This window comes from Lygodium microphyllum, chromosome 13, assembly GCF_053477565.2.
Source record: "Lygodium microphyllum isolate KBCC chromosome 13, Lygodium_microphyllum_v1.1.10, whole genome shotgun sequence".
Lineage (NCBI taxonomy): Eukaryota > Viridiplantae > Streptophyta > Polypodiopsida > Schizaeales > Lygodiaceae > Lygodium > Lygodium microphyllum.
In genome coordinates, this window is record NC_141147.1 from 72,716,521 (window position 1) to 72,744,291 (window position 27,771).

The 27,771-nt window shown below is 40.5% G+C and overlaps 2 pseudogenes; one reads left to right on the plus strand and one right to left on the minus strand.

Moving 5' to 3' along the window:
* Positions 1-117: 117 nt before the first annotated feature.
* LOC148026760 (laccase-4-like) lies at positions 118-24,139 on the minus strand (annotated as a pseudogene).
* On the plus strand, positions 24,094-25,839 carry LOC148026761 (laccase-22-like; annotated as a pseudogene).
* Positions 25,840-27,771: the final 1,932 nt, after the last annotated feature.

The window sequence follows — 27,771 nt, forward strand, 5'->3', positions numbered from 1 at the left end:
CAAACAATCAATATTGCATTTTTCTCTTTCAATTTTCTTAATGTATATAGAACTACCATTATGTTCCAATTTTGGAACCTTATCACTCGAGATTATTTGCCGTCTTGTTGGGTGGTGCTAAGTAAGGCATTCGTTGTTTCGAATGACATTCGTGGTGGAAAGGGGTTTTGTATACGATGCATCAACCTCCGCCACTAAAAGTGTGTGGTTTGCAAGGCTGAGGAAAAGCTCCTGGTTTAGCCCGGCATTCACGATTCTAAAAAGATAGGTCTTATTCCTCTCAACGTGGAGCTTAAACATGTCTAGAATAATGCATTGAAGATGTTAGAAGACGGAAGCATATGTGTATGGTGCCCTGAACTCAAGTTTTAGACATAATGTCAATATAGCCAAAGTTCAAAGTGTTTTGTGAAATGTAACAAGATCGGGTTTTAAAAACAGGAAGATCTTCATATATACATATATTTCAGGTTTAGGAGCCTATAGTTAGTTTCAATGCAAAGGTCAAACGATCCTGTTCCACATCTCATGATCTTTCCTCGTGTTTTGTGGTGAGAAGTTGGCGATATCTTGAATTGTGTGCACTTTCTTACCTTTACATGATCAATTGTATAGAGCTCCAGGCTCGCAGTTGATGGTGTAAGCATAAAAAACGTTGGGGCCAGCTCCTGATTGCAACGCTTGCTTGATCACCAATTCTGTATCCGAGTTCCACCATTCACCTAACATGGCATTTGAATGAATATTAAATGGCTATATGTACTAGAATAATTGAAGCTTATTTTGAAGGCAATTTGTATCTGCAACTATGCAAATAGAAATTCTTTCAAATGTACCAAGAACCAAAGGTATTTCTTTGGTGGGAGTTGGGAAGGGATAGGGTGTGTGGAGTTCGAGGAGGATGACAAGAGCCCCGTGGATGGTGGCGCGCATCCAAGAGATGTGGGCATGCTAGAAAAGGGTCTCCCTCTGGCCGAGTAGCGTAAAGTTATATAGTTAGCTGTGGCCGGGACTGGATTGGACATTGGGTAATGTAGGCCAGTCCATCAAACCAATCGGTGCATAGTTGTCTAACTCCATGCCTTGAAGAATATGCCAAGGCACAAGGGAAAGTAATTATGGACATGGATAAAGCGATAAGAGAGAATGCATGCATGTACTATAGTGGTGTATCGTGCTAATTCATTCCCATAGGTTATATTTACTAATGCCCTTCTTCCTTTGAAATCACACATTCGATTCCACCACCGAAACTTTTGATGTGGCTTGATTGATCAGGAATTAGTGACAAGGCCTTAACAATGGATAGCTATGTTCTTATCAGGAAACTCGTTGGTTGACTTCGATGAGCAACTGAGCCTCCTCACGAGCATATAGGGTTGGGCCAGGGAATTGGTCATTGACGATCACGATGTGATTTGTGTGGCAAAGGTGGGTCACATTGGTGTACTTGACCTGATTTGGGAAAACATTCGTATATAAGCAACGTCAGATCCACAACATTAACGATCGAAGAGGCGGTATCTCGTGTCTCATGAGATGTTGTGGTGTTGATGGTTTATGAACCCCATTATTTTTATATGTTTTTTAATGGGGAAAAAGCAAAAGCTAGCTAAGCGTAAGTGTAATACGTTAATGTAGAGTACCATTTCCTAGAAGGAAACATAAAAACTTAGTAGGGTTTGTGAAGAAGGCTTTGCATAATTCGTTCGACTTACATGGAACACAAAGTGGCGAGTGAGAGGAGCTGGTGGTGGGTGATGATGATGATGACCTATACGGGGTTGGTGGTGGTGATGGAGATCAATATCTGCAAGGCTAGTATCATGAGGAGGAGCACTAGTCGCCGCCATGTTCCACGCAGACATGAAGAAGAAGGAGCAGAACGAGAGGCATAAAAGGAGACCTGGGGTTTTTTCTGAAGGGGTTGACAATTATGAAGATGGTGATGATGGTGTAGTCGGCGATGATGACATAGCTAGACCCCATGTTAGAGATCTTACTAGCGATGGAAATGCACATGATGGAGACTAGGACCCAAAATGGGCTCCTCAAGAACCTGGTCTCACATCAACTGAGTGCATTATTCCACAATTTCGAAGTGCTTCGCAGGCCTTCCTATCAACATTCAAAGGTTTGAATCTTGAGTCGCAGCCCATATCGCCCCCATTGGTGAGTCTTGAGGTGGTTTTAATATTGTAGTTCTCTCCTAATCAGAGCTCATTTTATCTGTTGAAAGCTATGTATTGATTTATGCATAGTAGAGATAGTGTGCCCCTCGACAGAGGGGATTGAGATCCAGAGGTCCATGTGCTGGGGATGATATGACCACTATTGGCATCTCTTCACTGTTATCATCTGAGGAGGCTGTATGTGCATATATATTTGTGATCTTCAATGGCACTATTGAGCCACAATGCATAGGAGGGAGTCCCTTGCAAATGAGGGGCCAGATGGCTCGTTGCAGGTTTAGGGTTGATGGTATCTATTTTTAATATTTTATGTAATATTGTGTGATTCGTAGTGTTTTTAGTACCATAGTTTTGTGTACAGGATAGAGACAAGTGTACATGCTGAGGTTGGTACTACAATGATACAGTCCATTGTTGGCTCAGAGGCGTCTACTCAGACTCTCAACCTATTTGGTTTGTAAGTAAATTTTTTGCATATCATAGTACATTGTTATGTATGCATTTGGGTATGTTGGTTTGGTAATCGAAGCTTCTTTTCCAGGTGGATGGAACACACCTTATCATCAGAGATTCTTGAGAGGGTGTGCTTCATTGATAGCTTATGGTACTCAGTTGTTTGTGAGTGCGGCACGTCCAAAATCACGAGTGTTGCTAAATTTCTTTTATGGTGTGGATGCATCGAGATTGACATTTATTTTTTTTCCAGTTATCTTGAGGTAAACATTTGCATGGTTAAATTAGGGTTTTATCAATATCATTGTTATTGAATATACTCTTTGACTTGGACATTTAAATATTATTTTTGTTAATGAGAAAATAATTGGGTTTTGTATGCCCTTTACAACCCTAAATTTAAGAGGGTTTCACATTTAGAAGGCAAAGGCATAAGCCTTTTGTATTTTTACTTCCTTGGGTTGATCGAGGCTCGCGAGTGTTTACCAACTGTGCACCATGCACTAGAGAGTCTTGCGCTCTTTGCAACAGATATAGAGCTTAGTGATGACTTGAAGAGGCCGCATGAGTTAGATCTAGTTGTACCTACTTGCCCTCAGCAACCCAATAGCAACGGTTGCGGGTTCAATGTTATGGCCTACATGAAGTTTTTGATTGAGGGGGCACTACAAGACAAGGTGTCAAGGCGTTGGGTGAGTGGTCTTTTTATAGTTTGGTGGTCTTTTTATCATGCAGATTTCAAAATCTTGGTTCGCTCATTCTGCCATAGAAGATTTAAAGAGAGGATTACAAGATTGGTGCACTAGTGTGTTGCAAATGGAGTAGTGTAGCAAATACTAGTTATGGTTACTAGAAGAGTCCATTTTCTGTAGTGGATTTTCATACCATTTTGTATGATCCTGCTAATGCTTATGTGCCTTCAAGGACCCCTTCCTATTTTCTCATGTTCATGCCACATACCTTGTACATATGGGCTGTTTTGGCTAGTATTAAAATGACAAGATCTATTTTGCCTTTGCATGGGCTGTTTTGATGTAGAGTTATCATACAAGTTGTTTTGGCTAGTATTAAAATGAAAATATTTCTTTCGCAGTTGCATTAGGTTTTTAAATCTGGTTTTAGCATACGTGATATTCAATATTTTTTTTTTTTGTACTTCAAAGCACTTTTTGTTGTGTGTAGAGTTTGTATAGGTCTTGTAGGTATATTCTGTTCCATGATATTCAGTAAATCTAGATTGAGGGCTGCAACATCTTAGAGAGGTGAGGGTGTTTGCACATTGTTGTCATTATATTTGCTAATTGTGGTTGTGCTCATATTGAAGCTTGACATTTTTGTGTTTTCAAGTGATTGTGTTGCTTGAATAGGGGTAGGGTATGTCAACAATGCTAGGGGGCAGGAATGCTCTCATGGGGGTATGTCAACAACGCAGAGAAAGTCATCGAGGATGGTGGTTGGGAATTCTAAAAATTCTGAGGAATCAGAAAAACGATATCAACCCTTTGATGTGCAAGAGACTTCTGAATCTAAAGATGGGATCGACGATTGAAACGGTTGACATTGCAAAACCATGCCATGTGTTTAATAAACCATCCATTGGATATGCATGATGGCATGGAAAGCATTGATTGTAGGATATGTATGCAGCTGGAAGGCATATCTCCTGATTCTGCGAAAGTTTTTTGCACTTTGAAGGCTTGTGGCACCATACAATCCCTAGAAATAAGCTGTAAAGTACACTTATAAATTTTGAAAAGAGGATTGGAAATAGAACTTTATGTCAGCAGTACTTTGGTAGATGTCTATCTCAAATAGTGATTTCATGTTGTTTACAACAGGGTTGATCATACTTCTTAGTGGATATTTAATGTCTATTGGTTACTGCTTTGCTTTAGGTGTTATGCATGCAGTATTGATGCTTCCCATGGATCGTACACACACTGATATGCATTTGGGGACTGTTTGGGGCTGAAATAGTGCTTGGTAGTTGAGACCTTGACTGTGGTAATGCACTTATAGGTTTACATGAAGAGCTTGAAGATGCTTCTGCAATCTATGTATCCTAACTATGCTCTCTGGTTGATCATGCTTCATGAATGGTTTCCGCTTCTGTTACAGGGCAGCACATGTTTGGTTGTGTTACAGGCTCTTGGATCATGCTTGCGAGGTGGATACTTGATGCATACTTATGCCTTTTGGATGTCGAACATTTGGGGGTGATGCCACATGACTTGGATATGCTTTTGGGGCTAATTTGAGCCACTACCTCCTGAGTTTTGGATAGTGATTTCATGTTGTTTACTTACAGCAGGGCTGATTGTACTTCTTAGTAGGTATTTAATGCCTATTGGTTAGTGACTATTGATGCTTCCCATGGATCGTACACACACTGATATGCATTTGGGGACTGTTTGGGGCTGAAATAGTGCTTGGCAATTAAGACCTTGACTGTGGTAATGCACTTATAGGTTTACATGAAGAGCTTGAAGATGCTTCTGCGATCTATGTCTCTTGACTATGCTCTCTGGTTGATCATGCTTCATGAATGGTTTCGGCTTCTATTACACGGCAGCACATGTTTGGTTGTGTTACATGCTCTTGGATCATGCTTGCGAGGTGGATACTTGATGCATACTTATGCCTTTTGGATGTCAAACATTTGGGGGTGATGCCAGATGACTTGGATATGCTTTTGGGGCTGATTTGAGCCACTATCTCTTGAGTTTTGGATAGTTATTTCATGTTGTTTACTTACAGCAGGGCTCACTATACTTCTCAGTGGATATTTATTGCCTATTGGTTACGTTCTATGGTTTAGGTGTTATGCATGCTATATTGATGCTTCCCATGGATCGTAAACACCTTGATATGCATTTGGGGACTGTTTGGGACTGAAATAGTGCTTGGCAGTTGTGATCTTGGTTGTGGTAATGTACTTACAGGTTTACATGAAGAGCTTGAAGATGCTTATGCGATCTATTTCTCCTGAATATGCTCTCTGGTTGATCATGCTTCATGAATGGTTTGAGCTTTTGTTGCAGGGCAGCACATGTTTGGTTGTGTTACATGCTCCTGGATCATGCTTGCGAGGTGTTTACTTGATTCATACTTATGACTTTTGGATGCCAAACATTTGGGGGTGATGCCACATGACTTGGATATGCCTTTGGGGCTGATTTGAGCCACTACCTCCTGAGTTTTGGACAGTGATTTCATGTTGTTTACTCACAATAAGGCTGATCGTACTTCTCAGTGGATATTTTTTGCCTATTTGTGAGGTTCCCACCCATCGGCTTTCCAGGCACTCTTTTAGCAGTCTATTGAGAAACAAATCTAAGCGTCGCTACCCGGCACTCCGAGGGAATGTTTCAAGTTTTGTCACCTAGGGTTTCTCGAATCCGCCTCGCAATGGAACGTTCACAACCGAACCCACTAGGATCGACCTAAAATTTAGGTTCCTAGTTGTCAATGTCTCCTGTTAGCATTCTAGCGTCGGGTTTTTGGACATCCCACTTTATGCAGAGATACCCAATCCGAAACAGATCCATGCCGCACTTGGTTCAAAGAGAATGGGAAACGATAGGGATGCGTTGCTCAACCTCCCTGCCCATAGGGCATAGTCCCATTCCAGTCCCCTAAAACAGCATGAATGGAGGTTCTATCCTAACAATTTCTAACGTCAAAGACGATAAACCTTGTGAGAAGCCTCCCAGTTCTCTGGGACCACCCTGCCGTAGGATGGACCCGTTAGGGGTTCCGCCCACCCGCTTCCCTTAATAGCTTTAGTTTTCTAATTAGGTCCTACCACATTTATGTGTGACACTTAAAGCCAGCTTCATTAATTAAGCCTTTTAGGGAATAGGGTTCGTTCGCATAACTTATAGCACAGACATGAAAATAGAGCAATGCAATCTATTGACAAACAAGATCAAACAAGTTCCTTAACTTATCTTCAAGTTAATCTTTGTCTCCTGCCCATACAGGAGAAATTATGTTTCACTTCTGTCCAATAGAAGTATCCCTTCTGCCCTGCAGAAGTAACTGGTCCAATTCACATGGCACCACAAACTCAATCCTTTATCTAGAATAGGATCTCCCAACATGCCCAGATGTTGGGGGCCACGGAGGTCTTCAACTCCATTCTAGACCTAGCAAGGGGTGTCCAGAGCTCCAAGTGACCCGCAAGCTGTCTAGGAGCGAAACATCATTCCCGTGGTTGGCCTTTTCACCACTTGACCTTCGGCCCATGAATCGAGCAGTGCCCTCTCGGGTTAATATGCGGTGTGACCATGGAGGTGATCCACCCGTATAATATATCCTTCCTTAATTAAATCCTTTAAGAATCAAGCACAAACAAGGCATTCAGCCTAATATCATTTTCCAAGAAAACATTCCTTTATTCCCATGGCGACTTGTCATCACAGACCCTTGCCATGCATTTACCATAAATCACAAGCACTTGGAATAATCATCCAAACAACAACTAACAACTAGTTGAATATAAAAGCATTTAGGATATTGTTTGATCAACCAACAAAACCAATTGCATTCTTTCCAAAACAATGCAAGAATAGATGATATAACATTTCCATCGTATATTTGTTCTTCCCCTTGGGATCTAAGAGCAATACTATGCGAACATGATCTTAACACTTCCTTCCTTTGGCTAGGGCTTATGTTAAGGGTTCAAACACTATTCATGATGTAAGATCTATGGGTCACTTACCTTGATTGGTAACCCAACCTTGGATTTGGATTGGCAAAAGTCATCGTTATCCAACGGATCTCAAGACATCCTAGTTTTAACCCTTATGATCAATTTCTTGTACTAGCTCTTAGTCAAGTCATGAGACAACTAGAAAATTATCCTCATATATCAAACATGTTATAGGCATAACGTGTGAGTACTTAATAAGATAAGTGCGAGATGATCTCAAGTAATTAGACTCCAATAGGTCGTGCATTGAGCTAGAATCTAGTTTTTCTTAATATTTGGGTTCTTAGGCTAAGTACTTTTGAAGTATCTAGACTTTAAACTAGTACTTCTCTATTCATAATTCTTAATGTCATATTCTTCTAGTAATTATGCTATTTATAACCCTTGACTATACTTAATCTAGCACTTGTGTGCACAATCTTTTAATGTCGTTCTTTTGACGACTATGGCATTCATAACGCTTGACTAATTCTTCCTTGTAATTGCTCTACTAGCAAATAAGTCATATGTACCTAGGTGCAATTATCTTCCCTTGATATATGCACTTCACAAACTCCATCTTCCGAGTAGGTGAGATGAGATGTATCCTTTTCCATGACCTATACTCGTGCATCGTAGTATGGGGCCTAAGGTATCTCATACGAGAATCAAAGCAAGCATCTATCAATTTGAAAATACATTACTTACGATCGGAACCGCAGTTGGATTGATAGTGATGCCTTTGCCCGAAGCCTTGTTGCTAGTTGCAAGATTGTCATCCGCACGTGACATTCTTCACTTGGAGGCCATCGTCCACAAATAGACTCAAGAGATTAAGGAGGTGGAATAGATTCGAGATGGGAGAGCGTAAGAGAAGATGGTTAAGTCGAGGATCAAGATAGAGGGAATTGAGCTAGTTCTCTTCCTTGCAGCCTCTCGGGGTGACTCTTCTCTCTCTCTTCTCTCTCTCTCTCTCTCTCTCTCTCTCTCTCTCTCTCTCTCTCTCTCTCTCTCTCTCTCTCAAGATCTCACTCACAATCTCTTGGAGGGGTATACTCTCTCTCTCCCTCTCTCTTGCAGCCTTTCAGGGTCTCCTTATGCTTCTATATGCCTCTCCCATACCTCATATTTATAGTGAATTAGAGAAGAGGGCTTGTGGTTGAGAAGTGGAGCTCTTTTGGAGGGGGATCTTGGAAAGATCAGTGATCTGATGCTCAGATCATAAATCTGATGGTTCCATTGGCTCCGAAAGGGGGGTAAAACTCCAAGACACTTGATTAGAAAGCTCTCAGTTCACTCCTTCTTCTTTTCTCTATTCGAAGTGCTGTCCATTGCCTATGTACTGCGATCGCGGCGCACACGATTTCACAAATCCTCTCTTTATTTTTTTCTTTTTATAAAATCTCCAAACTAACTAAAATATTTCTTGTCTTTTCTTTTAAATGACATCCAGTTTCTAAAAATCTCCATATCTTTTTTTTAAAAAGGATAATATCTAAAATATCTAAAATATACTAGCTTTGCCCAAAATCTAATATTTTTGGACCATCTAAACTATACACATCAACCTAGTGATTAATATAACTCATAAGTCTCGTTCATGTTGTAATTTACGTGAAGGGTAGCTATGGTCTTTGCCAATCTGAGAAAAATATCAAATTTACGGCTCTCGATTTTCTAAATATTTTTTTTAAATTAAATAAAAATGATTAATAATTAATATTAGTTAGTTTTTACCTTAGTTAGTCTTTAGTTAGTAATCTTACTAACTTATTTTTTTGACTAGCTAACTTTCGAACTAACCAACTAACTTTCTATTGTGCGGAGATATTACATCCTCCTCCCCTTAGAGAAATCGAGATGTCCTCATCTCGAGAGAAATGGGGGGTATCATTTTGAAACCTGTGGGATATGGACCCACCATGCTTTCGCTGCGCTACTTTGATCTCTCACAGACATACGGTCTTTTGAAAAAACAACCTATGGTATTTGATATATTTGAGTCTTGGTTACAATAGAAAATTTATTGTAGTTACATCTCATGGATATCTTCTAGGTTTTTCCTAAGCACTTGGTATATTTTAGATCACTGGAGCTTGTACGACTTATTTCTTGTAAGCTCAAGTTCTCTTCGAGTTCCATTGGGACAATTGATATAGTTATGTCCAATGTTGTGGCACTCGGAGCATCGGTGTTTAGGGTGCTTTGGACATTCCCTTTTGAAATGACCTAACTCCCTACAATAGAAAGAGCGCGGAGATTTATCACTTGCGGTCACAAGGTTCTTGGTTGTCCTTTGCAGGATTTTCTTCTTTAGACCAAAGTGTCCTAGGATTCTTTTAGCAGATTGGAGTGGTCCTTTATCTTGGAAACTACATTTCCAGATTGTCCTATCCTTAGTTCGAGACTGAGTTCCATGGACAATTGGCTTTGCTTGTAATACTAAAGAATACTTCCAAGCTTCGACATCCTCGTAAGACCAAATCTATATTAGTTGAGAAGAAATGACTTAAGAGAAATTCATTGCATGTTATAACTATCACTCCTTGCCAAAGTATCTCTAATCATTTGCAAGTTCTAGGCTCAAAATAGATGCAACTCATATTACTCAAGTTAAGAGTAAAGTTTATTCCGATACAAGTTGTATTTCATGTCGACAAAATTTCTAGGATTTCTAATAATCATGAAGTGGTGTAGTAGGTTCTAAGTCTTCGTCTTCATCTGATTCCTTTATATATCTAAAGACTGCACTTGTGTAGCTTCGTTTTCTTGGAGGCTCCATATCTTCTAGACTTAAGCTAGGGCAGTCTGCTTGGACATGTCCTAGTTCATTGCAATGGAAACATTGACGGTAGGGACATCTCCTACGGATGTGCCCTATCTCTCCACATGTATGGCATCTCTTACCTAGATCTCGAGAGTCATCTTTAATATAATCTTCTGATTTAAATTCTTGGATGATTGGATTTGCTTGGAATAATGCGTCTTGCAAGTCTGTTGGATGCATTGCTTCAAGGCGGTGGTTCAGAGGAGTGTTTAGGCCATGGAAAAACTTGGATACTTGTTGCGCAATATCCATAGGTGGTGCATATTTTAGTAGGGTTACAAACTTTGAGTAGTAAGCTTCCAAAGTTAATTCTAGTTGCTTTAGCTTGAAGAATTCATTCATCTTCAAAGTCTGGTAGGTTGGCGGAAGGTATCGTCTGCGTACAGCATCTTTCAGCTGAACCCAAGTAATAGCGGCTTCAGAAACACCTTCATCTTTGCACCATTGCTTCCACCATAATCGAGCCTGGCCAACTAACTTAAGTTTGTCTATCATTGCTTGATTGGTAGAGGCAGTTCCCGAAGCAAAGAAATAGTCATCCATTGACTCAATCCAAATCTCTACCTCTGCTGCGATGTCTATCCCTTCTCCATCAAACTCGGGTGCCTTAATTTGCTTGAGAAGGAATTTCTTCTCTTGCATGTCAACATTCGTGGGTATAGAAGGTGCTAACAATCAAGCCATAATGCTTAGATTAATTTGTTCAGGATATGTCTACAAACCCTACGTTAATCAATCATGTATCATCATAAAGTTTTGCTTTGATACCAATTGTGAGGTGCCCACCCATTGGCTTTCCAGGCACTCTTTTAGCGGTCTATCGAGAAACAAATCTAAGGGTCGCTACCCGGCACTCCCAGGGAATGTTTCAAGTTTTGTCACCTAGGGTTTCTCGAATCCGCCTCGCAACAGAACGTTCACGACCGAACCCACTAGGATCGACCTGAAATTCGGGTTCCTAGTTGTCAATGTCTCCTGTTAGCATTCTAGCGTTGGGTTTTGGACATCCCACTTTACACAGAGATACCCAATCCGAAGCAGATCCATGCCGCACTTGGTTCAAAGAGAATGGAAAACGAGAGGGATGCATTGCTCAACCTCCCTGCCCATAGGGCATAGTCCCATTCTGGTCCCCTAAAACGGCATGAATCGAGGTTCTATCCTAACAATTTCTAAGGTCGAAGATGGTAAACCTTGTGAGAAGCCTCCTAGTTCTCTGGGACCACCCTACCGTAGGATGGACCCATTGGGGGTTCCGCCCACCCGCTTCCCTTAATAGCTTTAGTTTTCTAATTAGATCCTACCACATTTATGTGTGACACTTAAAGCCAGCTTCATTAATTAAGCCTTTTAGGGAACAGGGTTCGTTCGCATAACTTACAGCACAGACACAAAAACAGAGAAATGCAATCTATTGACAAACAAGATCAAACAAGTTCCTTAACTTATCTTCAAGTTAATCTTTGTCTCCCGCCCATACAGGAGAAATTATGTTTCTCTTCTGTCCAACAGAAGTATCCCTTCTGCCCTGCAGAAGTAACTGGTCCAATTCACATGGCACCACAAACTCAATCCTTTATCTAGAATAGGATCTCCCAACATGCCCAGATGTTGGGGGCCACGGAGGTCTTCAACTCCATTCTAGACCTAGCAAGGGGTGTCTAGAGCTCCAAGTGACCCGCAAGCTGTCTAGGAGCGAAACATCACTCCCGTGGTTGGCCTTTTCACCACTTGACCTTCGGCCCATGAATCGAGCAGTGCCCTCTCGAGTTAATACGCGGTGTGACCATGGAGGTGATCCACCCATATAATATATCCTTCCTTAATTAAATCCTTTAAGAATCAAGCACAAACAAGGCATTCAGCCTAATATCATTTTCCAAGAAAACATTCCTTTATTCCCATGGCGACTTGTCATCACAGACCCTTGCCATGCATTTACCATAAATCACAAGCACTTGGAATAATCATCCAAACAACAACTAACAACTAGTTGAATATAAAAGCATTTAGGATATTGTTTGATCAACCAACAAAACCAATTGCATTCTTTCCAAAACAATGCAAGAATAGATGATATAACATTTCTATCGTATATTTGTTCTTCCCCTTGGGATCTAAGAGCAATACTATGAGAACATGATCTTAACACTTCTTTCCTTTGGCTAGGGCTTATGTTAAGGGTTCAAACACTATTCATGATGTAAGTTCTATGGGTCACTTACCTTGATTGGTAACCCAACCCTGGATTTGGACTGGCAAAAGTCACTGTTATCCAACGGATCTCAAGACATCCTAGTTTTAACCCTTATGATCAATTTCTTGTACTAGCTCTTAGTCAAGTCATGATACAACTAGAAAATTATCCTCATATATCAAACATGTTATAGGCATAACGTGTGAGTACTTAATAAGATAAGTGCGAGATGATCTCAACTAATTAGACTCCAATAGGTCGTGCATTGAGCTAGAATCCAGTTTTTCCTAATATTTGGGTTCTTAGGCTAAGTACTTTTGAAGTATCTAGACTTTATACTAGTACTTCTCTATTCATAATTCTTAATGTCATATTCTTCTAGCAATTATGCTATTTATAACCCTTGACTATACTTTAATCTAGCATTTGTGTGCACAATTTTTTAATATCGTTCTTTTGACGACTATGGCATTCATAACGCTTGACTAATTCTTCCTTGTAATTGCTCTACTAGTAAATAAGTCATATGTACCTAGGTGCAATTATCTTCCCTTGATATATGCACTTCACAAACTCCATCTTCCGAGTAGGTGAGATGGAATTTATCCTTTTCCATGACCTATACTCGTGCATCATAGTATGGGGCCTAACGTATCTCATACAAGAATCAAAGCAAGCATCTATCAATTTGAAAATACATTACTTACGACAGGAACCGCAGTTGGATTGATAGTGATGCCTTTGTCCGAAGCCTTGTTTCTAGTTGCAAGATTGTCATCCACACGTGACATTCTTCGCTTGGAGGCCATCGTCCGCAAATAGACTCAAGAGATTAAGGAGGTGGAATAGATTCAAGATGGGAGAGTGTAAGAGAAAATGGTTAAGTCGAGGATCGAGATAGAGGGAATTGAGCTAATTCCCTTCCTTGCAGCCTCTCGGGGTGACTCTTCTCTCTCTCTTTCTCTCTCTCTCTCTCTCTCTCTCAAGCTCTCACTCACAATCTCTTGGAGGGGTATACTCTCTCTCTCCCTCTCTCTTGCAGCCTTTCAGGGTCTCCTTATGCTTCTATATGCCTCTCCCATACCTCATATTTATAGTGAATTAGAGAAGAGGGCTTGTGGTTGAGAAGTGGAGCTCTTTGTGGAGGGGGATCTTGGAAAAATCAGTGATCTGATGCTCAAATCATAAATCTAATGGTTCCATTGGCTCTGAAAGGGGGGTAAAACCCAAGACACTTGGTTAGAAAGCTCTCAGTTCACTCTTTCTTCTTTTCTCTATTCGAAGTGCTGTCCACTGCCTGTGTACTGTGATCGCGGCGCATACGATTTCACAAATCCTCTCTTTATTTTTTTCTTTTTATAAAATCTCCAAACTAACTAAAATATCTCTTGTCTTTTCTTTTAAATGACATCCAGTTTCTAAAAATCTCCATATCTTTTAAAAAAAAGGATAATATCTAAAATATCTAAAATATACTAGCTTTGCCCAAAATCTAATATTTTTGGACCATCTAAACTATACACATCAACCTAGTGATTAATATAACTCATAAGTCTCATTCACATTGTAATTTACGTGAAGGGTAGCTATGGTCTTTGCCAATCCAAGAAAAATATCGAATTTACGACTCTCGATTTTCTAAATACAAATATTTTAAATTAAATAAAAATGATTAATAATTAATACTAGTTAGTTTTTAGCTTAGTTAGTCTTTAGTTAGTAATCTTACTAACTTATTTTTTTGACTAACTAACTTTCGAACTAACCAACTAACTTTTATTGTGTGGAGATATTACACTATTGGTTATGTGCTATGCTTTGGGTGTTATGCATGTTGTATTGATGCTTCCCATGGATCGTACACACTCTCATATGCATTTGGGAACTGTTTGGGACTGAAATAGTGCTTGGCAGTTGTTACCTTTGTTGTGGTAATGTACTTACAGGTTTACATGAAGAGCTTGAACATGCTTATGTAGTCTATGTCTCTTGACTGCGCTCTCTGGTTGATCATCCTTTGTAAATAGTTTGGGCTACTCTTACAGGGCAGCACATGTTTGGTTGTGTTACATGCTCATGGATCATGCTTGTGAGGTGGATACTTGATGCATACTTATGCCTTTTGGATGTCGAATATTTGGGGATGATTTCACATGACTTGGATATGCTTTTTGGGTTCATGAATGGTTTGGGCTTTTGTTACAGGGCAGCACATGTTTGGTTGTGTTACATGCTCATGGATCATGCTTGAGAGGTGGATACTTGATGCATACTTATGCCTTTTGGATGCCAAACATTTGGGGGTGATGCCACATGACTTGGATATGCCTTTTGGGGCTGATTTGAGCCACTACCTCCTGAGTTTTGGACAGTGATTTCATGTTGTTTACTTACAGTAGGGTTGATTGTACTTCTCAGTGGATATTTACTACCTATTCGTTACGTGCTATGCTTTGGGTGTTATGCATGTTGTATTGATGCTTCCCATGGATCGTACACACTCTGATATGAATTTGGGGATTGTTTGGGACTGAAATAGTGTTTGGTAGTTGTGACCTTTGTTGTGGTAATGTACTTATAGGTTTACATGAATAGCTTAAAGATGCTTATGCAGTCTATGTCTCTTGATTGTGCTCTCTGGTTGATCATGCTTCGTGAATAGTTTGGGCTACTCTTACAGGGCAGCACATGTTTGGTTGTGTTACATGCTCATGGATCATGCTTGTGAGGTGGATACTTGATACATACTTATGCCTTCTGGATGTCGAATATTTGGGGATGATTTCACATGACTTGGATATGCTTTTTGGGTTCATGAATGGTTTGGGCTTTTGTTACAGGGCAGCACATGTTTGGTTGTGTTACATGCTCCTGGATCATGCTTGCGAGGTGGATACTTGATGCATACTTATGCCTTTTGGATGCCAAACATTTGGGGGTGATGCCACATGACTTGGATATGCCTTTTGGGGCTGATCTGAGCCACTACCTCCTGAGTTTTGGACCGTGATTTCATGCTGTTTACTTACAGTAGGGTTGATTGTACTTCTCAGTTGAGATTTACTACCTATTGGTTATGTGCTATGCTTTGGGTGTTATGCATGTTGTATTGATACTTCCCATGGATCGTACACACTCTGATATGCATTTGGGGATTGTTTGGGACTGAAATAGTGTTTGGTAGTTGTGACCTTTGTTGTGGTAATGTACTTATAGGTTTACATGAATAGCTTAGAGATGTTTATGCAGTTTATGTCTCTTGACTGTGCTCTCTGGTTGATCATGCTTCTTGAACAGTTTGGGCTACTCTTACAGGGAAGCACATGTGTGGTTGTGTTACATGCTCATGGGTCATGCTTGCGAGGTCGATACTTGATGCATACTTATCCCTTTCGGATGCCGAATATTTGGGGATGATGTCACATGACTTGGATATGCTTTTTGGGCTGATTTGAGCCACTGCATCCTTACTTTTGGACAACGATTTCATACTGTTTAGAGCAGGGCTGATTGTACTTCTTAGTGGATATTTAATGCCTATTGGTTAGTCCTCTGGTTTGGGTGTTATGCATGTCGTATTGATGCTTCCCATGGATGGTACACACTCTGATATGCATTTGGGGATTGTTTGGGACTGAAATAGTGCTTCGCAGTTGTGATCTTGGTTGTGGTAATGTACTTACAGGTTTACATGAAGAGCTTGAAGATGCTTATGGGATCTATGTCTCCTGACTATGCTCTCTGGTTGATCATGCTTCATGAATGGTTTGGGTTGCTGTTACAGGGCAGCACAAGTTTGGTTGTGTTACATGCTCCTGGATCATGCTTGCGAGGTGGATACTTGCTGCATACTTATGCCTTTTGGATGCCGAACATTTGGGGGTAATCCCACGTGACTTGGATATGCCTTTGGGGCTGATTTGAGCCACTACCTCCTAAGTTTTGGGCAGTGATTTCATGTTGTTTACTTACAACATGGCTGATCGTACTTCTAAGTGGATATTTACTGTCTATTGGTTACATGCTATGCTTTGGGTGTTATGCATGTTGTATTGATGCTTCCCATGGATCATACACACTCTAATATGCATTTGGGGACTATTTGGGTCTGAAATAGTGCTTGATAGTTGTGACCTTTGTTGTGGTAATGTACTTACAGGTTTACATGAAGAGCTTGAGCATGGTTATGCAGTCTATGTCTCTTGATTGTGCTCTATGGTTGATCATGCTTCATGAACAGTTTGGGCTACTATTACAGGGCAGCACATGTTTGGTTGTGTTACATGCTCATGAATCATGCTTGCAAGGTGGATACTTGATGCATACTTATGCCTTTTCGATGCCGAATATTTGGGGATGATGTCACATGACTTGGATATGCTTTTTGGGCTGATTTGAACCACTGCTTCCTTAGTTTTGGACAGTGATTTCATGCTGTTTAGAGCAGGGCTAATTGTACTTCTTAGTGGATATTTAGTAACTATTGGTTAATGCTCTGCTCTGGGTGTTATGCATGCAATATTGATGCTTCCCATGGATCTTACACACTTTGATATGCATTTGGGGTGTATTTGGGACTGAAATAGTGCTTGGCAGTTGTGAACTTGGTTGTGGTAATGTACTTACAGGTTTACATGAAGAGCTTGAAGATGCTTATGCGATCTATGTCTCCTAAATATGCTCTCTTGTTGATCATGCTTCATGAATGGTTTCGGCTTTTGTTACAGGGTAGCACATGTTTGGTTGTGTTACATGCTCCTGGATCATGCTTGCGAGGTGTTTACTTGATGCATACCTATGCCTTTTGGATGCCAAACATTTGGGGGTGATGCCACATGACTTGGATATGCCTTTGGGGCTGATTTGAGCCACTACCTCCTGAGTTTTGGATAGTGATTTCATGCTTTTTACTTACAGTAGGGCTGATCGCACTTCTCAATGGATAATTACTGCCTATTGGTTACGTGCTATGCTTTGGGTGTTATGCATGTTGTATTGATGCTTCCCATGGATTGTACACACTCTCATATGCATTTGGGTACTGTTTGGGACTGAAATAGTGATTGGCAGTTGTGACCTTTGTTGTGGTAATGTACTTACAGGTTTACATGAAGAGCTTGAACATGCTTATGCAGTCTATGTCTCTTGACTGTGCTCTCTAGTTGATCATCCTTCGTGAATTGTTTGGGCTACTCTTACAAGGAAGCACATGTTTGGTTGTGTTACATGCTCATGGTGTTTGGATCATGCTTGCGAGGTGGATACTTGATGCATACTTGTGCCTTTTGGATGCAGAATATTTGAGGATGATGTCACATGACTTGGATATGCTTTTTGGGTTCATGAATGGTTTGGGCTTTTGTTATAGGGCAGCTCATGTTTGGTTGTGTTATATGCTCCTGGATCATGCTTGCGAGGTGGATACTTGATGCATACTTATGCATTTTCGATGCCAAACATTTGGGGGTGATGCCACATGACTTGAATATGCTTTTGGGGCTGATTTGAGCCACTACCTCCTGAGTTTTGGACAGTGATTTCATGCTGTTTACTTACAACAGGGCTGATCATACTTCTCAATGGATATTTACTACCTATTGGTTACGTGCTATGCTTTGGGTGTTATGCATGTTGTATTGATGCTTTCCATGGATCGTACACACTTTGACATGCATTTAGGGATTGTTTGGGACTGAAATAGTGTTTGGAAGTTGTGACCTTTGTTGTGGTAATGTACTTATAGGTTTACATGAAGAGCTTGAACATGCTTATGCAGTCTCTGTCTCTTGACTGTGCTCTCTAGTTGATCATGCTTCGTGAATAGTTTGGGCTACTGTTACAAGGCAACACATGTTTGGTTGTGTTACATGCTCATGGATCATGCTTGTGAGGTTGATACTTGATGCATACTTATGCCTTCTGGATGCCGAATATTTGGGGATGATGTCTTATGACTTGGATATGCTTTTTGGGCTGATTTGAGCCACTGTCTCCTCAGCTTTGGACAGTGATTTCATGCTGTTTAGAGCAAGGATGATTGTACTTCTTAGTGTATATTTAATGCCTATTGGTTAGTGCTCTGGTTTGCGTGCTATGCATGCAGTATTGATACTTCCCATGGATGGTACACACTCTGATATGCATTTGGGGACTATTTGGGACTGAAATAGTGCTTTGCAGTTGTGATCTTGGTTGTGGTAATGTACTTACAGGTTTACATGAAGAGCTTGAAGATGATTATGCAATCTATGTCTCCTGACTATGCTATCTAGTTGAGCATGCTTCATGAACGGTTTGGGCTGCTATTACAGGGCATCACATGTTTGGTTGTGTTACATGCTCATGGATCATGCTTGCGAGGTGGATACTTGATGCATACTTATGCCTTTTGGATGCCGAACATTTGGGGGTGATACCACATGACTTGGATATGCCTTTGGGGCTGATTTGAGCCACTATCTCCTGAGTTTTGGATAGTGATTTCATGCTTTTTACTTACAGTAGGGCTGATCGCACTTCTCAATGGATAATTACTGCCTATTGGTTACGTGCTATGGTTTGGGTGTTATGCATGTTGTATTGATGCTTCCCATGGATCGTACACACTCTCATATGCATTTGGGTACTGTTTGGGACTGAAATAGTGCTTGGCAGTTGTGACCTTTGTTGTGGTAATGTACTTACAAGTTTACATGAAGAGCTTGAACATGCTTATGCAGTCTATGTCTCTTGACTGTGCTCTCTAGTTGATCATCCTTCGTGAATTGTTTGGGCTACTCTTACAAGGAAGCACATGTTTGGTTGTGTTACATGCTCATGGATCATGCTTGCGAGGTGGATACTTGAATCATACTTACGCCTTTTGGATGCCGAATATTTGGGGATGATGTCACATGACTTGGATATGGTTTTGGGGCTGATTTGAGCCACTGCCTCCTCAATTTTGGACAGTGATTTCATGTTGTTTAGAGCAGGGCTGATTGCACTTCTTAGTGGATATTTAATGCCTATTGGTTAGAGCATGTTATGCATGTAGTATTGATGCTTCCCATGGATGGTACACACTCTAATATGCATTTGGGGATTGTTTGGGACTGAAATAGTGCTTGGCAGTTGTGATCTTAGTTGTGGTAATGTACTTACAGGTTTACATCAAGAGCTTGAAGATGCTTATGTGATCTATGTCTCCTAACTATGTTCTCTGGTTGATCATGCTTCATGAGAATGGTTTGGGCTGCTGTTACAGGGCAACACATGTTTGGTTGTGGTGTTTACTCTCTCCCTCGCTCTCAAGCTCACTCTCTTCACAAGGCAGAATGTCAAATGTGGTCTTTCCTGGTTCCCTGGGCCTCTTATTGCCCCATTCCAGCCTGGTCTAACCTCAGAAGTTAAGCCCTCACACTCTTCCAACCAAAAGATTGAATCTGTGCCCCTATTTCCTTGTTTCCAGCAACAGAACCCTTCAATTTTCCTTCTTTTTCCTATCCTAATATTAACCTAATGCAACAAAAATCAAAACCAAAGATGGAGATGGATGGTCCTACTCTAATATTCAATAACAAATAAAAATACTTACTTGCTCCGAGGATCAAAACCTCCTAAATCTCCTAACTATCTCGAGCACCGGTTCGGGCTGCAAACCCTACTTCTATGCTCAATTCGATGCGCGCGGCACACAAGGCTCGATTCTATTGGTCCTGGTAATGGAACCAAAATGGAGGGGAGCTACAGAGCTCTACCCTGAGACCTACGGACCGCTTATTGATCAAGCGTTTCAAGCCGAGCGGCCATGGCTACCTCTCACATAGCCGACGCGCAATGCCTATCTTACAAGTGTAGTGAGCTTACCTTGATGCTCGATCGAGTTCCCTCCTCTCTCTTGCACTCCGGTAGCTCCACGATCCTTGTGGCAAGCTCAAGCAACCTCAAGCCCCCTCCATCAAGCTCCATCCTCCATAGCCACACGAGAAAAGAGAAGAGAAGAGAAGAAGAGAAGATGAAGAGAGAAGATGGGGAGCTTCTTCTCCACGATCCCTCACTCTCACACACTCGCTCCCTCACTTCCTCACACTCCCTCAATCCCTCACTCAAGCACAAGCAAGAATGAAAGAAACAAGAGAAGAAGAAGATGAAGCGTTGGCTACACACAAGAATGAGCTTCTCATTCACTTTTCAACTTTATATACAAAACCCTAAATCCCTTTTGGGCGGTCATCCCCTTATCCCCTTTTTTTCATGGCCAACCATGGCCTAGGCCCTTTTTCCCATTGTCCTTCTATCTTCCTAGCTTCCTTTCCACCGCCCATCTACATTTACAAATTGCACGGGTGAGAGCCCGATGCTCCTTAAATTAAATCATGATGTGCTTGCGCTCTTTTACAAAAGTATTGACTTGCGCTTTTCCTTGTGCATCTTTTTCCTTTATTTAGGACTTTTCTTCATTTCTTGTGCTTCCATATTTTTCTTGGCGTGCCTTCGTTTTCTGTTTCACTTTTGCATTGGCCTTTGTCCTCCACTTTAGATTTTCCAAATTTTCCACCTTGTTTGTCTAACGGTTAACAAGTACATCTCATGGGCTCCGTAACGACACCTCAATTGTCCCATTCGAAGTTTCTCACACAAAGTTATGGATGATTTCCTACAGCACACCCTTACAGGATAGGACAACATCCCTTGTTTTTTAGGACAAAAACTTTATGAGACGGGATGGTTTGTAATGAGCGGGGATCACAGGAACATGGCATGGGAACATGGCATGGGAACATACCAGTCACACTAACAGTATATAAGGTGTAGGAGGATATTTTGAGGCAACACAAAAATTATCAAGAAACTCTCTTTTCACCTTCTCAAGCTTCCATGGCTTCTTCTTCCTCTTCTTCTTCTTCTTCTTCCCTTTCCTCTCTTTCTCTCTCTTCATGTCTTTCTCTCTCCTCTCCCTCTTCTCCTGTAGTCCTTCTCTCTCTTCTCTCCCTTAGTTAGGACAGTTAGGTCTCTTTCATTACAAATGTTGGGACTAACTCCTGATTGCAATGCTTGCTTGATCACCAATTCCGTATCCTAGTTTCACCATTCACCTAACATGGCATTTGAATGAATATTAAATGGCTATATGTACTAGAATAATTGAAGCTTAGTTTGAAGGCAATTTAAATCTGTAACTATGCAAATAGAATTTCTTTCAAACTTACCAAGAACCAAAGGTATTTCCTTGGTGGGAGTTGGGAAGGGATAAGGTGTGTGGAGTTCGGGGAGGATGACAAGAGGCCCGTGGATGGTGGCGTGTATCCAAGATATGTGGGCATGCTAGAAAAGGGTCCCTCTTTGGCCGAGCAATGTAAAGTTATAGAGGTAGTTGTGGCCGGGCTAGATTGGACATTGGATCATGTAAGCCGGTCCATCGAACCAACTGGTGCGTAGTTGTCTAACTCCATGCCTTGAAGAATATGTCAAGGCACAAGGGAAAGTAATTATGGACATGGATAAAGCGATAAGAGAGAAGGCATGCATGTACTACGGTGGTCTATCGTGCTAATTCATTCCCATAGGTTCAATTTACTAATGCCCTTATTCCTTTGAAATCACGCATTCAATTCCACCACGGAAACTTTTGTTGTGCCTTAATTAATCAGGAATTAATGACAAGGCCTTACCAATGGATAGTTATGTTCTTATTGGGCCTGACTTTGATGAGCAACCGATCCCCCTCAAGACCGAGCATATAGGGTTGGGCCAGAGAATTCGTCGTTCATGGTCACGATGTGCTTTGTGTGGCAAATGCGGGTAACATTGGTGTGCTTGACCTGATTTGGGAAAACATTCGTATATAAGCAATGTCAGATCCACAATATTAATGATTGAAGGGGCGGTATCTTGCGTCTCATGAGATGTTGTGGTTCTGATGCTTTATGAACTCTATTATTTTGTATATGTTTTTCAATGGGGAAAAAGTAAAAGCTAGCTAACTATAAGTGTAATACGTTAATGTACAGTACCATTTCCTGGAAGGAAATATAAAAACTTAGTAGGGTTCGTGAAGAAGGCTTTGCATAATTCATTCGACTTACATGGAACACAAAGCGGCGAGTGAGAGGAGCTGGTGGTGGGTGATGATGATGATGACCTATACGGGGGTGGTGGTGGTGATGGAGATCAATATCTGCAAGGCTAGTATCATGAGGATAGCACCATTTTGGATTTAGTCAAGAAGTTTGTGCACAAGCTTTGAAAATGCAATAACCTTGCCACAAATCATGAGCCTATTTTATTGTTAGCAAGTTTCCAAGTTTAAAGTCAGTTTTTAAAAAAGACTATGAACCATCTAGAATCTTTAGTTGTTTTTAAACTTTTTTTTGTTTTTTTACATTTTTTCAAACTTTTTAGGGTCGAGTTTGCACCTCACCTCTCTTCTAATCCCACCTCCAAATTTGAGGGTTGGATCAATTTAAAAATGGCTTAATAATGGCTATATTGAAGTGTATTTCATTTTGGTCATTATTTTTGAGTACTTTAGAACCTTTCTAATGAGTTCATGCATCATTCTTGTTTGTTTCAAGGGTTTGTTTCAACTAAGCACTCCTAGTGCATTATTATCCTCACAATTTTTATCTACACACTTAAGTGTTTCTAATTCTGAGTGCCCTCGATCATGCTTTGTTGGTTATTTTGTAGACATTATTTCCTATTAGGTAGTTGAACATACTAACAATGTTTCCTTGAAGCAAAAAAAAACTAATCACATTTAAATTGACTATGACCATCTAGTAGGTTTCTTTATTATAGCCTTAACAAATGCTCGAGGACAATAAATTAGTCAACCTTTGGTACTAATTCCATGGTTTTTCTATTTGCAATACATCAATTTTTATATAGAGAAGGAGTACAATCCGTGATATTGAGGTGTGAAATAAGAAAGTTCATGACAACAAATGTATAATCCTTCAATAATAGATTCTCTTTGGTGCTATTGCAACCACATATGAATCGCTCTCACACTATCAAAGTTAAAGACATAAATGATGCTCTAAACCATTGGAAGGCCATGCAATGGAGTTTAAATATCATAAGGTTGGACCCCACACATTTGCTAATGTCCAATCCAACATGTGCATGTGCAAAAAGACACATATATGAGATGTGTATCTCAAGCTCATGTTCTAACTTGACTAGCACTCTCGAAATTTTGGTTGAATATGTTCATACATTTTTTCCCCTTAATCATTAAAGTATATCCTTCTAATTCCACGCATTGATAATAACTAGTTGTATACCTAACTAGGAAAATTAATGTGATCGACATTCAAGTTATATCATAAAACTAGCAGCAAGAGAACTAGTGGAGATTTTTCTATAGTGGATTGGAACAAAAGAGTCCTTCAAGCATTCTATCTTAAGGAATGGTTACAACTACGAATTAAGGATACGGTGTAGATGTAACTTAAAGCTATCGAAAGATGTGACAAATGCTATAAAGTGGAATGCATGTTCAAAACTTGTGCTTTTACTTTGGCTTTGGATTAGGATAGTGAATGACTTACTACAATTGAAACAATTGATTGCATAAAACAAGCAAATATATCCATTTAAAGTTGTGGTTGTTCTTAAATCTAGATTTGATCCACCATTTTTTAGGTTAACAAATACTGAGTGGACAAACTTGGTGTATGGCCTTCATATATCTACATTGGTGGCTATTGAAATGCAAGTCAATCAATAGTACTGTGTCTACACAGCTAGTCGCGCAGGCATAGAGAGAGAGACCCTCTCGGCGCCATGGCCGTCTTTTCTCTATCTCGAAGCATGACCTTCTTATGCCTCTCGTTCTGCTCCTTCTTCTTCGTGTCTGCATGGAACATGGCGGCGGCGGCTAGTGCTCCTCCTCACGATACTAGCCTTGCAGATATTGATCTCCATCACCACCCCCACCCCCACCCCCACCCCCGTGTAGGTCATCGACCACCAGCTCCTCTCACTCGCCGCTTTGCGTTCCATGTAAGTCGACGAATTGTGCACAGCCTTCTTCACGAACCCTACTAAGTTTTTATGTTTCCTTCCAGGAAATGGTCCTGTACATTAACGTATTACACTTATGCTTAGCTAGCTTTTGCTCTTTCCCCATTGAAAAACATATAAAAAATAATAGAGTTCATCAACCATCGGCACCACAACATCTCATGAGACGCAAGATACCGCCCCTTCGATCTCGTTAATGTTGTGGATTTGACATTGCTTATATACGAATGTTTTCCCAAATCAGGTCAAGTACACCAATGTTACCCGCCTTTGCCACACAAAGCGCATCGTGACCATCAACGACCAATTCCCTGGCCCAACCCTATATGCTCGTGAGGGGGATCGGTTGCTCATCAAAGTCAGCAACGAGTTGCCCGATAAGAACATAACTATCCATTGGTAAGGCCTTGTCACTAATTCCTGATTAACAGCAAAGGTTTCGGTGGTGGAATCGAATGCGTGATTTCAAAGGAACAAGGGCATTAGTAAATCGAACCTATGGGAATGAATTAGCACGATAGACCGCCGTAGTACATGCACGCCTCCTCTCTTATCGCTTTATCCATGTCCATAATTACTTCCCCTTGTGCCTTGACATATTCTTCAAGGCACGGAGTTAGACAACTACGCACCGGTTGGTTCGATGGACCGGCTTACATTACCCAATGTCCAATCCAGCCCGGCCACAACTACCTCTATAACTTTACGTTGCTCGGCCAAAGGGGGACCCTTTTCTGGCATGCCCACATATCTTGGATGCGCGCCACCGTCCACGGGGCTCTTGTCATCCTCCCCGAACTCCACGCACCTTATCCCTTCCCGACTCCCACCAAGGAAATACCTTTGGTTCTTGGTAAGTTTGAAAGAAATTCTATTTGCGTAGTTACAGATTCAAATTGCCTTCAAACTAAGCTTCAATCATTCTAGTACATATAGCCATTTAATATTCATTCAAAATGCCATGTTAGGTGAATGGTGGAACTCGGATACGGAACTGGTGATCAAGAAAGCGTTGCAATCAGGAGCTGGCCCCAACGTTTCTGATGCTTACACCATCAACGGCGAGCCTGGAGCTCTATAAATTGCTCCTCTAAAGGTAAGAAGGTGCACACAATTCAAGATATCGCCGACTTCTCACCACAAAACACGAGGAGAGATCATGAGGTGTGGACTAGGATCGTTTGACCTTTGCATTTGAAACTAACTATAGGCTCCTAAACCTGAAATATGTGTGTATATGAAGGTCTCCCTGTTTTTAAAACCCGATCTTGTTACATTTTACAAAACACTTTGAACTTTGGCTATAGTGACATTATGTCTAAAACTTGAGTTCAGGGCACCATACACATATGCTTCCATCTTCTAACATCTTCAATGCATTATTTTAGACATGTTTAAGCTCCACGTTGAGAGGAATAAGACCTATCTTTTGAGAATCGTGAATGCCGGGCTAAATCAATAGCCACGAATGCCATTCGGATTGCTTTTGGCCAAACAACAAATGCCTTACTCAGCACCACCCAACAAGACGACAGGTAATCTTGAGTGATAAGGTTCCATAATTGGTACATAATGGTATACATTAAGAAATTTGAAAGAGAAAATTGCAATATTGATTGTTTGAACTCCATTTAAATTGCTAGTTACACAAGTATTGATTTTATGTGCTCACATGTAACAAATCTTTCTAAGACTAGTATATTAATTAACCTGTAGAGAACTTATTTTGAGTCTTGGTTTTGATATTTATGCTCACCCATAAAGAAATGTTTCCGATGTCTATTAGGTACTTGATTGCAACAAGGGCCTATGACTCAATAGGCCCCACAGTTCCTTTTGACAATAGTACCGTGACTGGAGTTTTGGAATATAAGGGGTTTTTCTCAAGATCCAATACTAGCATGCAACAACAACCACTAATGCCAACCCTTCCACCTTACAATGACACCATCATAGCTAATAATTTTAGTAGTAGCCTTTGAAGCCTCAACTCACACAAATACCCAGTAGAAGAGTCATACCTTGAAGTCAATGGACCTGTAATATCATCAAAAACCTTCTCATTTCCTATATCTCTCCCCCTCACTGACATATCCATGTCAGTGTGGATGGAGACCCATGGTTGTGAAGCCTTCCTATCTTACACTAGCAGAGGCATCGTGAGAAGGTCCACTACTAGAAATAGTGTCTTGCTGTCTATTTTCAATATGCGTGCCATATAAAGTGTCATCATATACTGCAACTTGCTTAGCACCATACCAATAACTCATCAAACACAATGTCATGGCTAAGAAATATCTCTCGTGTAGTTAGAGCAATGCACTTGTATACCTTTCTTTCCTGGGAATATCCAATAAAAGCACACTTTACTACTTTAGGGTCAAGTTTCCTCCATTTGTCATCAAGAACATGGACATAGGCAATACTACCAGTTACTTTCAAATGTCGGATATCAGGCTCATAGCCATAGAGTTGTTCATAAGGTGTCTTTTCATGTACTTCTATTGTAGGTGTTCTATTCATAACATAGGCATTCGTAAGTAGTGCTTTAGCCCAATAATGCAACGGCATATAATTCTAATTTAACATGGTCCTAGCTGCCTCCATAATCACCCTATTCTTTATTTCAAAAAATCCATTATGTTGTGGAGTATAGCTGCAAGTCAATTGCCTCATGATCCCAAGCTTTGCTAAGTATTTATCAAACTCCTTTGATACATACTCTCCACCATCGTTAGAGCATAAGCATGAGACATAATAATTAAGCTCATTTTCAACATGAGCTTTAAAATTTATAAACCTATCCAACACCTCATCTTTATGCTTTAAGATTTATATCCATGTGTACATGCTATAGTCATCCACAAAGGTCACATAGTATCAAAACCCACCAAGTGATGCATTATGCACAGGTCCCTAGACATTTGAGTACACAAGCTATAAAGGCCTATTATTATTCCATGTATTCTTGGCAAATGGAAACATGGCTTGTTTCCCAAACTAACATGCTAAGCATACATGTCACAAATCAAAATACTTAAACCTTGATAGTCTTGTAACAAGCTCCTTATGCTACATATTTTTTAGCTTTTGAACATTTATATGTCGAATCCGTTTATGCCATATTTCAATGTCTTGAATACTTGCCCCATCATGAGTAAACATAGCAACATTCAATTCACGGATGTTTGTATCGTGTAAACATCCTGCCATGTCTCTGACCTTTAGCAACCAATCTACAACCTCTACCGCCATACTCCTCTATGAAGCAGCCATCTCTATTAAATGGTACATGTAGGTCTGCTCAACCAGCTGACCTATAGATAATAGATTCTTGGTGATCGACGGAACATGTAATACATCATGCAAGTGCTTTTTTTGCTATTAGGCATAA